The sequence below is a fragment of the Monodelphis domestica genome, chromosome 3 (genome assembly GCF_027887165.1).
Source record: "Monodelphis domestica isolate mMonDom1 chromosome 3, mMonDom1.pri, whole genome shotgun sequence".
Lineage (NCBI taxonomy): Eukaryota > Metazoa > Chordata > Mammalia > Didelphimorphia > Didelphidae > Monodelphis > Monodelphis domestica.
This window is the reverse complement of record NC_077229.1, coordinates 153,991,185-154,004,760: the sequence shown is the minus strand read 5'-3', so window position 1 is coordinate 154,004,760 and position 13,576 is coordinate 153,991,185.

Sequence of the window (13,576 nt, the reverse complement as noted above, 5' to 3'; positions counted from 1 at the left end):
ACAACAAACATAGATTAAATGCCTTCTGTGAAATAATGAAGCTACAAAAATAGTCCAAAAAACATTTTTTCTATTTTTTTCCCTAAAGGAGCATACACTATAAGGGGGCGGAGCAAAATAAAAACAAATATAGACAAAGTAAGTTACATACAAGATAAATAAACTGTGTTTCTCCCCACCTCTCTCTCAATTGAGACTCTCTATATCACTTAAGTTAGGATCTCCTCATGGGCCCAATTTCATTCTAATCAGCACAGATCTTCTTCAATGATTCTTCAATTCTTCAATTATCATCTAGGCCAGATGGTTTGTCCTTAAGCAACCTGGCCTCTGGCCTTCAACCCCCAAGAGATCACCATATTAATGCCAAACATTGCAGACATCTGATTGATTTAAATTGCCATAGCTCAGAACTCCCGACATAAATGTTCAATCAGTCCCAACTTCCCTATGGGGAAAAAGGAAGAGAAAAGAATTTATTTAGTACCTTTTATATGCCAGGTATTGTTTAACCTAAATCCTTAAGAAATATTATTTCATTTCATCAATCCTCAGAGATAGGTTGAGGGCAACTAGGTGGCACAGCTGATAAAGCAAGGTCTGGAGTCAGAAACACCTGAATTCAAATTTGTAACCCTAAAAAAAATCATTTTTCTCATCAATAAAATGATCTAGGGAAGGAAATGACAAACAACTCCAGTATTTTTTCCAAAAAAATAGTGGTCATGAAGAGAGGATGAAATTGAAAACAACTAAACAATTATATTGTCTTCATTTTATAATTTCCATTTTACAGTTTAGTAAATTGAGTAAAAAAGAAGTGAAGTGACAATCTGGAGCCACATAGCTATGAAGTACCTCAATCTGGTTTGAAATTAAAGTTTTCTTAACTCCAGGCACAGTGAAGTATCTATTGCACTACACTGTACATGTAGATCACAACCATGCACCACCAGGCCCATCCTAAGCATTTTCTCAAGGCCAAATTTATGCTCATGCTTCTAGCAGTGGTTATCTTCTCCTTCCTAAAGCATAACAGTAGCTGTAGGAAGCATCTCTCTTTTGACAACTAGCATTCAGATCCAGGTTTTCCCAAACTTTCAAACTAATGTGGTTGACATCAAGACTAGAAAACATCCCTCTCAATATCAGTGTCTAGTCAAGGGAAAAAATACAAAGCTAAAGAGGCAGCTAGGGTCCTCTAATGTGGCCTCATAAACACCTAATCTCAGTATCATGTGTGAGAAAATACCAAAGCTCTTTGACTAAAGGAGGGTATGTTGGGGAAGGGAGAGTAGGAGAGATGGAAAGCTTCCACGCATTTGGGAAAAAAAGAAAAAAAGATGACATTGAGTCTATATTTAAAGTCTAATGAATGTTAGGTTCTTTCTACTCATTGACCAATCATTTTTAACATAGATCTTACCATCAAAAGTTGAGGGATTTTAAGTACCAACAAAAGAAGTGTCTTTTTGCAAATGCCCTTTAGCCAAAAAAGAACTAGCTACTGGTAGGATCAGTAAATATATCAGATATGAAGTGAAGATTGAGTTACACTCTAAACAGAAGCAGGGAATTAAAGAAATTGAAAATTAATTAAAGAATATTCTACAGTGTCTCCTCTGAGTGAAGAATAAAGCTATTGATGGAGTTTGGTCCACTGTATACCCAAATACACAATATATTAATCTACTTTTAGTTATTTTGCCTTGTATTCTTCAGGTTGAACAAAACTAAAACAAAACAAAAGCATATAACTTTAATTCATCAATCAAATTTTAAAAGATGATATATAAAAATATTCTCTGAACAATTTGACAACCATCTCCAAGTAGACCAAATACATACTTTAATCCTCAGCTATGCCAATATGAAAAGGGGGTATATGGGAGGAACTATAAAGACTAGATTAGAAAATATGATCCACAAAAAAGGAGTGAAAGAAGTGAAGGACTTGTAACTTTTCAGAAGTCTCACACCTTTATATGAGTACTCAATAAGAGGAATCAAAATCATTTGGTAAAGTATTGAGTATGGTCAACTTGAATGTTATTACAGAAAATGAATCTGATTATTGTCTTCACAAGCAGAAGGAGGATAGTTACCATTATAGCATTCATTTCAAAATCAAAAGGCTCTCTATAGTCAGAGCATTAATTGAATAGAGCTCAGGTCAACATACATACCATTTTAAGAAGATACTACATCAACAAATTATAGTAATTACAGAAATTATAACCTGGCCTATTTAAACAAACTCATTTTTAAGGTACTAGAAATAAAAACAGACTCTTGCCATTTCTTAACAATTTCATCTCACATTTACATTACCCCTTACAGTTCCCAAAATGCTTTATTCATATCAGTCCTATATTAAGTGGTATAAGAATTATTACCTTAATTTTATATATGAGGAGACTGAAACTTAAGAGTGGCAAATTTATTTACCCGAGAACACAGAATAAATATATCTAGGCTCCATATTTGTTCTCCTTACTTGACATATAGCACTGTTTCTGCAATATTGTGGTACTTCCTAGGGAAGTCTAACTGATGTAGAGCAGTCACAAAAATGCAAGTAGTACCTCATAAATGGCTTTTGCAAGCAAATACTTCATGTCCTGGCCAGATAAAGAGATCAAGCTGTGGAAGTAACACTACATTGGAGTAGAATCTCTTTTGTAAAATACTCTCAAAGAGAAGAACAAAGCATCACATAGCATGGAACATATATAGAAATGTTTTTCATCATGCAAAATTGGCAATATGAATAGATTCATTTGGACTCTACCACCTCAGAATCCAATGGTCTTATAAAGTAGAAGTTAGGAATAGGAACTGAAATTTACTGCATAGTGAGTTTAATTTCTTCTCAAACATGAAATTAAATGGAATGTTCATTGGGCCAAATTGAGTAGGAAAGTGGAAAAAAAAGGATTGGTAATTGGAAAGTGATATTCTATTACTTAAATAGAATAGAATGATGACAGTGAATATACTAAACATTCTGGGTAATTAAAATGAGAAGTACTTATTACAGATGAAATAATTCAACTGGCATGGAATGGGACTAATAAGAAAGGTTTTCTAAGGTAATAAATTTTCCCACAACTTGTGTGAAGAACAAATAATACTCTTGAATCAAGCACACACACACACACACACACACACACACACACACACACTACAGAGGTATTAATTTCCATGAATATGAAGAAAAATATCATGGAATTTTAAAATTATTTAGGAATAATATGAACTATAGCCGAAAAGCACAGAGCTTAGACTCTGTTGGGTTTTGTATTTCTCCTCTGGGATTCTGATAGGTTCTGTATTTTGTATTTCTTCTCTGGCATTTGTGAGCTGTGTAGCTGGAGGCAAGTCACTTAACCTTCCTAGGTTTCAGTTTCCTCATTTACAAAATGATTGTATTAGGTGATCAATAAGGTCATTGAATCAACAGTCATTTTTTTAAATGCTTGCTATGGCCCAGGAACTGTGTATGCAAAGTGATGGAAATATTTTAAAAAATGATCCCTAAACTGGAGCAGCTGAATTTCTAATGAAAGAGTCAGCATACAAAAATTATATTTATATATATACCTGACCCTGACATGATTGTCCTCCCTTGATCATCCTTTAGATTTAAGATGGACAGAAATGCACTTCCAGGCTACACCTCAATCCTATCAGGCTACATCTGAGATATCTGCCTGTTCCCTAAAACTAAGGAATCTTTATGAGCATCATTCCCTATGAGCAGACCCCAGTCAGATGACCAACCCATCCCATCAAATGCCTGACGACCACTCTAGAGTCACATCCACACTATGACACTGCATTTATTGCAAAAGTATAAAATCCCCAGAATTGATGGCTTCTGGGAGCAGCCTTCCATCTTGCTGTTCCACCGTGCTATCCTCCTGGCCATTCTCAACATTACTTTACTAAATTAATAAATTTCTCTTTTTGTTTTTAAGCTAAATTTTGGAGTCTTGCATTCTTGCAAAAGGTATCCTTCCTGAACCCCAGGGGTACACATCTGAACCCCATAACAATACCTTCACTTTTAAAAAGATCCTTTGGTATTTAAATGGATGATAGATCAGAAAGGATAGAAATTTGAGGCAGGGAGATTAGTCAGAAGGCTACCACAATGAACCAGGTGTGAGATTATGAAGGCCTACTCTATGGTAGTGGCTATGAAAGTAGAGATAAAAGGATATATAGGAGAGATACTGTATGTACAAATGACAAGAATTGGCAACAGTTTGAATATGTGAGGTAAGTTTGAGGAGTTAAAGATGACTTTTGAGCAGGAATGATTGGGATGATTGTAGTGGCCTCAATAATAATAAGATTAGGTTAGAAGTTTTTGTTTGGATATGTTAGATTCAAGACAACTATGAGATAAGCATTTGAAGATGTCTAAGAGGCACTTATTTATCAAGGACTGAAATTCAGTGAAAAAGTCAAGTTGGATAATTAAATCTGAAAATCATTTGCATTGAGATGCATCTCATTCTGCCTGACCAATTTTTTGAACCCACATGGGAACTGATGAAATCACTATTATAGAGAGGAATAGAGAAGGGATTCATACATGGGTGTTCTTAAAATTCTTTCTTTTTAATATTCTATAACTATATTTCAATATGATTAGTTTCTATTATAATCCTATACATTATTTTTGCTGTATTTTAAAACATTCTGAGAAGTGGCCCATGATACAAAAGAAGATTACAAAACCCTTGGAGAGAAGGAGAAATGGTGGAGGGACAGATCTTTGATCTACACTCAAAAGTGGACCTTGAGGAAGATCCAGTAAAGGAGAATGAGGGATATTCAGTCAACTAGAAGAACAGGAGAGTGTAGTTTAATTTAAATCTAGAGAGATGAGACCATCCAGCATAATAGTGTGGAATGTTGCAAAAAGATAGAAAAAATGTTTTCTTAAATTCTATAAGCAATTAAGTACCTACTGCATGGAAAGTAAGAAGAAATATTTCTAATGAAATAGAATGAAGGCCAGTCTTGGAGTCAAGATTAAAATCTAACCTCTATCATATATTAGCTGTGTTAAAATGGAAAAACACAGAACTGCTAAGATGGTCAGAAAAAAAATCTTTAATCAGGTAAGAGACAAGTTCATAGTATTCAGTCGCCACACAGCCAACACTTAAAAACTATGCAGAGTCAAAGGCTCTAGGACTCTGGAAACAGTGTCTAAAGATTATTCTCCAAAGAGTAACAGAATTTGGGAGTCTTATATACCTTTTTTTTGGGGGGGGACAAGAGTAGGGAATAATGATTAACTAGCTCTATAATCAGATACAAGGAAGGGAGGAGTCCAGGGCATGACTGAGAAGAAGAGACTGATGCTTTGCACTAGCTACAAAAAGATGTTTCCAGCTGGGGACTGGACTATCAGTTTATGTTGATAAACTTGTAAAGCTAAATTCTAAGGCTTGATTGACTACTAATCTTATCTAAACTGGAATTATTAAGTACCTCAAATTTTACTGTTCAATTCAGAGCTAGGGTCAGTCAAGTCACTTGGGTCAATTAGGGGCTTCCCTCAACGCAAGTTCCTAAAAGGCAAAGGGACAAACTTGAGTTTTCAGAAATAGAGTTGGCAGCTGTGAAATCATTACCAAGTTAATAACCTCTCAGTGTCCCTGGCAACTGGGGCTTTAAGTTAAAGAAGTTGCATTGCCATTTTCATACCAAGTATTCCATATAAAAATGAAATCAAAGATCTGAGCTCCTCTTCCCCTCCCCCACCAAACCCCTTAAATTGTATATAAACTGTATATCTACAACTGTAGATAGTCCAGTGCTAAATGCTTTGAAAATAAAGATATTTCTTTAAAATATTTATTAATTTATAAATATGGGAATTGATCATATATTAATAAATAATTAAAATCCAAAAGAATAGATATATAGATTTTTAGATATGAATGATTGGGACAGCTGGGTGCCTCAGTGGATTGAGAACCAGGCCCAGAGATGGGAAGTCTTGGGTTCAAATCTGGCCTCAGACACTTCCTGACTGTCACTTGACTCCCATTGCCTAGCCCTTACCACTCTTCTAACTTAGAACCAATATACAGTATTGAGTCTAAGATGGAAGGTAAGTATTAAAAAGAAAGATGTGAATGCTATCTGAGATATATAGTTAGTAGGAACTTCTCACTTTACAGAAGGGAAAAATGAGTCTCTGTTAGTTTAGTGACTTGCACAAGGTCATATGCAGTTAGTAGCTGAATTGAGGCTTGAATCCATATTCCCTAACTCTAACAAGTCCTTGCCATCTTTCAAAATTTCTTTCAATCAGGTGGCATTGAATTAATGTACAGTATCCACTGTTTATTTTGTCTACAAATAGATTGAAACTGATGCTTTTGAAGGAGATTACTGTAAACTTAGACAGTAAAATGAGAGTGAAAACAGAAAGAAAAATCAATTTTAATGACTAAGAGGAAAATAGAGGTCTTGGATGTTTGCATTTATGTGAATGTGGGGAATATTGATCCAGTCCAGTTTAACCCAAAAATGAGCAGTGTTACTCTGTGGGCTCTGGGCTGGACTAAGAATTATGGAAGAAAACAGACAGGACTGTTCCTCTGTACAGAAAAACGAACTGTTCCTTACCATTCTACCTTTGTTCTTCCTTATATATAATACTTCCAGCTTACCTCATTTGTCATCCCTCCTCTCTTTTTCTCTCTTTAACACTCAGTCACAAGCATATCTCCTCACAGTCCCCTCTGCCTTGCCTCTACTTTATGTGTCATAGGGAGAAAATCTGTCTCATCTCCTGTCAAATATGTACATGTCAGTAGTTCTCCTGTTTATATCTGTGCCTGAACCTATAATGAATAAGCTCTTCACCTACGGGAAGTAAATCAATTTTTCCAGAACATTAGGAATTCCTTTGCCATTTAGTGGGTAAGGTATAGCTATTCCCTACCACTGTGCTAAAAGACATCATTTATCTCATATAAACTAGACATCTATTCACTACATTTTCAGCTTATTCAAATCTTCATTATTTGTCTACACTGAAATGTGATTTACTTATAAAGAAATGAAGAGGAAATAGTGACCTTTATCCAGGGGTTTCTCAGAAGACATTAAAAAAAATAAGACAAGTTATTCCCGTCTCCTTCAGACTTAGCAAAATGGAAATTTTATATTCAACCCAGGATCTTTAGTTATCTCAAAAGGCCTGGGATTTCGATATTAGCAAACTCATCATATAGGAACACCAGCATCTGAGGCAATCTCATTATATGTGATATGTCATCAGGAAAAATAATGTCAGCATGTAAATTAAAGTGAAGGACTTGGAACAAGGCCTTAATGTTGTGCTTAAACTCCTAGTGTCAACCAAGTCAAACCGGACCTTACTCAAACAACCCCATGTTGAAATTCCAGAATACCATTACTTTTCATCCACAAAGGAAAAAGAAACCATTCATGAAAAATGATTAAAGTCAATGAAGAAGCCTGTGGCTTACTATAGATGAAAATTTGGGGAAATGCCTTTCCCATTCTTTATCCATTAAGATATTTTCACCTGAAGAGAGTCTGTGAAATGGTGATCCTTTCCTCCCACAACTAACAGAAAAGATAATTATGAGTAGTTCAAATTCAAAATTTGAATATATATTTCAAATATGTATTTGAAATAATTCAAAGTCCCAACCTGTGAGTGTTCAGAGGTTCAAGGGAGAAAAGTAGAGTAGAAAAAGATGATAGCTGACTGTTTGGATTTTATTAAATAACATTTTTGTAGGTTAGCTACAAATACAAATCTTAACATGTTGAAAGCATAGTGCAAGCAAAAAAGTAGAGGAAGAAGAATCAAATGACAGAACCCTAAGTGGTTTGTACAACATGGTATAATGAAGAGAGCAATGAATTTGGTTCAAGGTAGAAAAACAAATTTTGATCTCAGGCTTTCTATGTGCTCTCTAACTTACCAATTTCATAAACTTGGGCAAACCTTTCTCAATATCAGTTTCCTCACGTGGAAAAATTGGGACTCTAATGGGATTGTTTGACAGGATAATGATTAGAAGCAAACAGTGTGCCATTATTTTAATTTATATTTTATTTTGGGAACAAAGAGTAGGTCAAATGCAGATGAGAACAAAGAACATGATAAAATAATAATAATGATGATGATATCTGAACTCAGTCAGACAAAGATGAGAATTAGATAATGTTAAAATTAATAGTTAACTAACAAATGATTACTAAATACTACTTGCAAGAAAATATGCTAGCACTAGTAATACAAATATAATGAATAAAATAATACATCCTCAAATATTGCTTACATTCTAATGAGGAACACAATAAGTATATATAACAATATAGATATATAGGATAATCATAAAGAACACAGTATAATTAAAGGCAAAATATTTTGGGAATAATGACACTAACATCTGAGGTATCAGGAAAAGTTTCTTGTAGAAAGTAGTGTTGATTTGCATCAAGGAAAAAGAGGGATTCAATGAAAAAGAGATAATGAAGAAATACACTTTACAAAATAGGTACAGCAAATGAAATAATAGGGAGATGGTGGGGGAGGGGGATAGAATAGTGTCATAACTAAACAGAAGCCTTTCTTCATCCCCCTAATGCTAGTACCTTCCCTCTACTGATTTTCTTCATTTTTTTTGCCAAATCTCGCTCATACACTGTTGCTATCCATACTGTCTTCCCTTTCAATTTCTTGAGAGCAGGGAATATCTTTTGCCTTTTTTTACATTCCCTGGCACTAAGCACAGTGCTTGGCACATACTAGCTACTTAAGAAATGCTTATTGATTAACTATCTAAATGAATAAGGGCAATGTGAATTTGTATGAACTATAGAGTATAGGAAGAATAGTAATATCCAGTGAAAGTAAGACTGGAAAGTTAAATTGTGGCCACATTTTGAAGAGCTTCAAATACTAAACAGAGAATTTCATATTTAATCCAGAAAGCAATGAAGCCATTAGAGATGATTCAGTAGGAGAAGTGACATGGCCAGATGTATATTTAAGAAAAATTATTTGCTACAATGTGGAGGATGGACAGGAATGGTTAGAGATGAGCCAAGGAGATGAAATAGGAGACTTTTGCAATAATGCAGGCAAGAGATGATGAGATACTGAAAAAAGGTGGCTATGTTTGGACAGAAGGTATAAGAAGTGAGAGATTTTATACAGTTAGAATTCATTGAATATGTGGGGTAAAAGACAATGAGAAGTTAAGGACAAAGCTGTAATTATGGAGTGGACAAATGACCATGACATTGACAGAGTCAGTAAAGTTTGGGAGAAGAGAATTTTAGGTGAAAGATAATGAGTTCAATTTGGGATTTAAATTTGATGTTTCTGGGAAGTCTAGTTTAAATGTTCAATAGGAAACTTGGTAATGCCAAGCTGAAGCACAAGGGACAAACTGGGACTAGATATTTTGATCTATGATTTCCTGCAAAGAGACATATAGAAGCTGGTGAATTTGTCAGTTAAAAACAAAAACGTATAAGAGGAAAAAGCCTAAAAAGAACCTTGGGAACCAGTCACAGTTAGTGGGCATGATGATGAGCTAACAAGGGAGACAGTAAAGGAGGAAAAAGATATACCACATGAGAATCAGAAGAGAAAAATATCATGAAAACCTAAAAAAAAAAAGATATCTAAAAGGAGAGGATAAACAATATCAAATGCAGCAGTTAGACCAAAATGTATAAATATTAAGAAGAGACCTTCAGATATGTTAATGAAGAAACTTTTGGTAACCTTGGAGCATAGTTTCAGTTGACAGTGGTTAGAGGTAAGAGGAGAGTTAATAGAGGAAATGACTATAGATAGCCTTTTCAAGGAATTTGACTGCAAAAGGGAAAAGAGTATAGGACCACATGTTGAAGGTATGGTATGGTCTATTCAAGGTTTTATTAAGGATAAGGGGAACTTAAATATGTTTTAAGGCAGGCAGGAAGAAATTAATAGATTGAAAGAGACTGAAGATTGAAATTAGAGGGGGGGTAATTGTACTCTGCTAGATTTTCAACATGTCTTCTGTGACATTTAAAATAGTGTGGGAGCCTTAAACTGTAAGATTTAAAATGGTTGAAGGTTGTAAACTGTAGTGAGTTAAAATAGTTGAAGACTTAAATTGTAGTAGATATGAGTGGGTGAGTAAATTGTGACCTCAGAAAATATGTTTCACTACAGTGTCTTGTATCAAATCAAATATAAGGTGGTCGCCAGGGAAATATTCCCAATTATGAATATACCCAAGTCAACTGTGTTTTATAGAGATTTTAATTAATAATACAATGAGGAATTAAAGAAAGAGAGAAAAAGAGAAAAAGGAAATAATGAGAAAAGAATAGGCCGGCCCAGGGCAGCCCTGGCCAACCCAGGCCTAAGCCTTAAGAGAGAAACCAGTCAGTCCTTAATCACTCACCATAAGATTTGTCCAAGCAAGAATTCAGAGGGACAGAGTCTCCCCAGAGGGAGTTCCAGCCAGAGCCAGCCTCCCTTGAGAGACCTCCTTAGAGATTTCCTCCAAGAGATTCTTTCTCAAGAGACCCTCCTTAGAGCCTGTCTCTCAAGAGCTTTCTTCTCAAGAGATTTTTTTTTCTTATATAGGGGGTTTTCTCCTATGTCACCTCCCCTAAGTTCTTCCATCTACCAATCACAGTAGACATTTTCCAAAGGACAGCCCATTCTGAATTCACAGCTGAGTCGACTAATCCCTTTAGTAAGTCTGAACCAGAAAAAACACAAGTGAGTCGACTAATCCTTTTAGTAAGTTTGAACCAGAGAAAACTTCTGAATAGGTTTTCACCTCTTTGCTCCTTGTAAATTCACAAGTTGCCTGACATTTATAGGTACTTAGCACCCTATTGTATTAATTCTAAAAATAGGCATGGCTTAAGTATGGGTGTAAGCATTTCTCATTGTTCAGCAAGGAGTTTTCTCCCCTAAAGCAGTCCTAAGTACGGGTCCTCCCATTTCTGACCCAAGTAGAGTTCTCACATTTTAGATCTAAGTAGCTTCACTGTTTAAAATGGGGAATGGTCTTAACCAAATGTTCTAAGGTAGAGTCTGAGAAATTTCAAGATTCACACTTCTGGAATGTCAGCATTCTTCAAAATCACATCAGCTTTGAAATCTCACACTCCCTGGGAAATCTCCCTCCCTGTGATCAGAGAGACTGGAAGGTGGATAATATAGAGCTCTTCTCAGATTCTCCATTTAAGAAGGACAGAAGGCAGCCATCTCATCTCTCACTTGGCATTACTCCTTTGGACTTTGATTATGCTTCATTCATTTTTTACATTAATCACTTGGAGGATTTGATTAGTTTGACCTGAAAAAGAGATGGTGTAGGAACGTAAGTTAGAGATGGTCTGGTTTTCTAGGGTTATTGAAACAAGGGAATTTTGAGATAAGCCCTGGGAAAGGATTCTGGGTAGGAAGGAATTGTGGGAGTCTAAAACTGAAAATAACTGAACTTCACTTCCTTCTTCAATTTCATCTGAGCTCTGAATGGGTTTTGTCTCTGCCTAAAATTTCAGGCTGAAGGAGGAGTTTTGCTCTAAGACATTCTCCCTGGAAAGTCAGGATTAAGGAGAAAATCTTTGGCATCCAGGTAGAGGTTTTACTTGAAGAAAACTAATTTCTCTGAGTCCAGTCTTCCTTTGGAAGTGGTCCATATACCAGAATTCCTATTGGATAAGGTTATTCAAAGCTTTCTATCTATAACTTTGACTTACTTGGTACAGCAGCCAAACCCAGAGGTTTTTCTTTCTTTATTAGTTACTGTTGGGAAGAGTAGGGTTAATTAAGTCAGATAGCCTGGGAAGGGGTTTTAGATAGCATAAGGAGGTGTAGGTAAGGCCTAAAGAAGAACAGAAGGCTCTCCTTTTGCAGGGGACTTTGGAGCTGGATGGACATAGTTTAAAGAGTATTGGGGTCATATTTATCATTTCCCCTTATCCCTTTTGTTAAAATAAATGTTGTTTCTATAACCAAAGGATTTGGTGCTTAATTGGCCCTGAGGATTTCCTAGGTGGGTTAAAACATCTTATATCCCTCTAGGAAACTTCCCCATGACATTGATAATAAGGAACTAACTGAGGGTGCTATGTAGGGAGGAAAGGGATCACACAAAGACTCCTACAAATGACTTGCCACAGCAGTTGAGAGGATTTACTGGAAAAATATATGCAGGGGGAGGAGAATAAAGAACTTGATTCCAGGAATGCAAGGGAAAAAATTACTATGCTCTCCATAGGGTATAAGATGATTGTATTTCTGTCATAGCCCAGTCACAGAAGCCTGGTATTTCCTCCAGTCCAGAATCCTCAGGCATTATCCAAGGAATCAGTCCCAGTGGAAAAAGGGAGAATTATCTTCACAAGCTGACAATAACCTGTGACCCATAGACAGGCAAATCCTAGCTGAAAAAGCAAAGAATTCCAAAGGAAAAAATAAAAAGCTGCATATGCCAGCTAAATTAAACTACTGACTGAACCTCAGATACCATCTTCTTTCAGACCTGGATGTTGACAGGCCTGACCCTGAGCCCAAGAATCCCAGTGCTATCATTAGTCCCCCAAACCATCATTTTGTAATAGATCTTTGTGTAGATCTAATACAACAAAAATTTATTTAGATGCAGCAAGCCCTAGTTTTTCAGCTACTAAAGAGTCACAATAGTTAATTCCATCAAAGCCATCACCATTGTCAAATGGTTCAGCATCATGAAGGAAATTATTTTATCAGCAGACAAAAATATGCACTACTCTGCTTTAATGACACACCCAAAGAACCATAGGGTCATTCCATTTACTCTGTAGCTAAAACTTCTTACATATATTATCTCTCCCTATTAGAAGGTGAGGTTTTTGAGAGTAAGGCACTGTCTTCCTTTTCTATTTTTAGTACCAGAATTTAGTACAGTTCTTTGCACATATTAAGCACTTAATAAAAATGTCATTCATTCAAAGGTAGTGTACTTCTTGAAAAAAAATCAAATGAAGGCTTGTGGAGATTATCTCTAATCTCCAGGTTATCAGGAAAAATTAAGTGTTCATATATATATATATTTTTTTTTTAAGAGAGAAAGAAAAGATTAATTGTGTGTGTGGGGACTGAGATTAAAGAAAAGATTGAAGTCTGGAAGAACTGGACATGAAGAAGTAATGGAAGGGGGCAGCTGAGTAGCTCAGTGGATTGAGAGCCAGGCCTAGAGATGGGAGCATCTAGGTTCAAATCTGGCATCAGACTCTCTGACTGTGTGTCGGTAGACAAATCACTTAAACCCCATTGCCTAGTCCTTACCACTCTTCTGCCTTGGAATCAATACACAATATTCATTCTAAGAGAGAAGGTAAGTGTTTAAAAATAAAATAAATAAAGGACAATTGTATACCTGGAACTAAGCAATAGGTATGAGGTTTTTCTAGGAGAAGATGAAATTGAAGCTACTGAGTGTGAAGCAATTACTTGAACTCTAGGGAATTAAGATGTGAGTGTACAAGCACTGCTAATTTA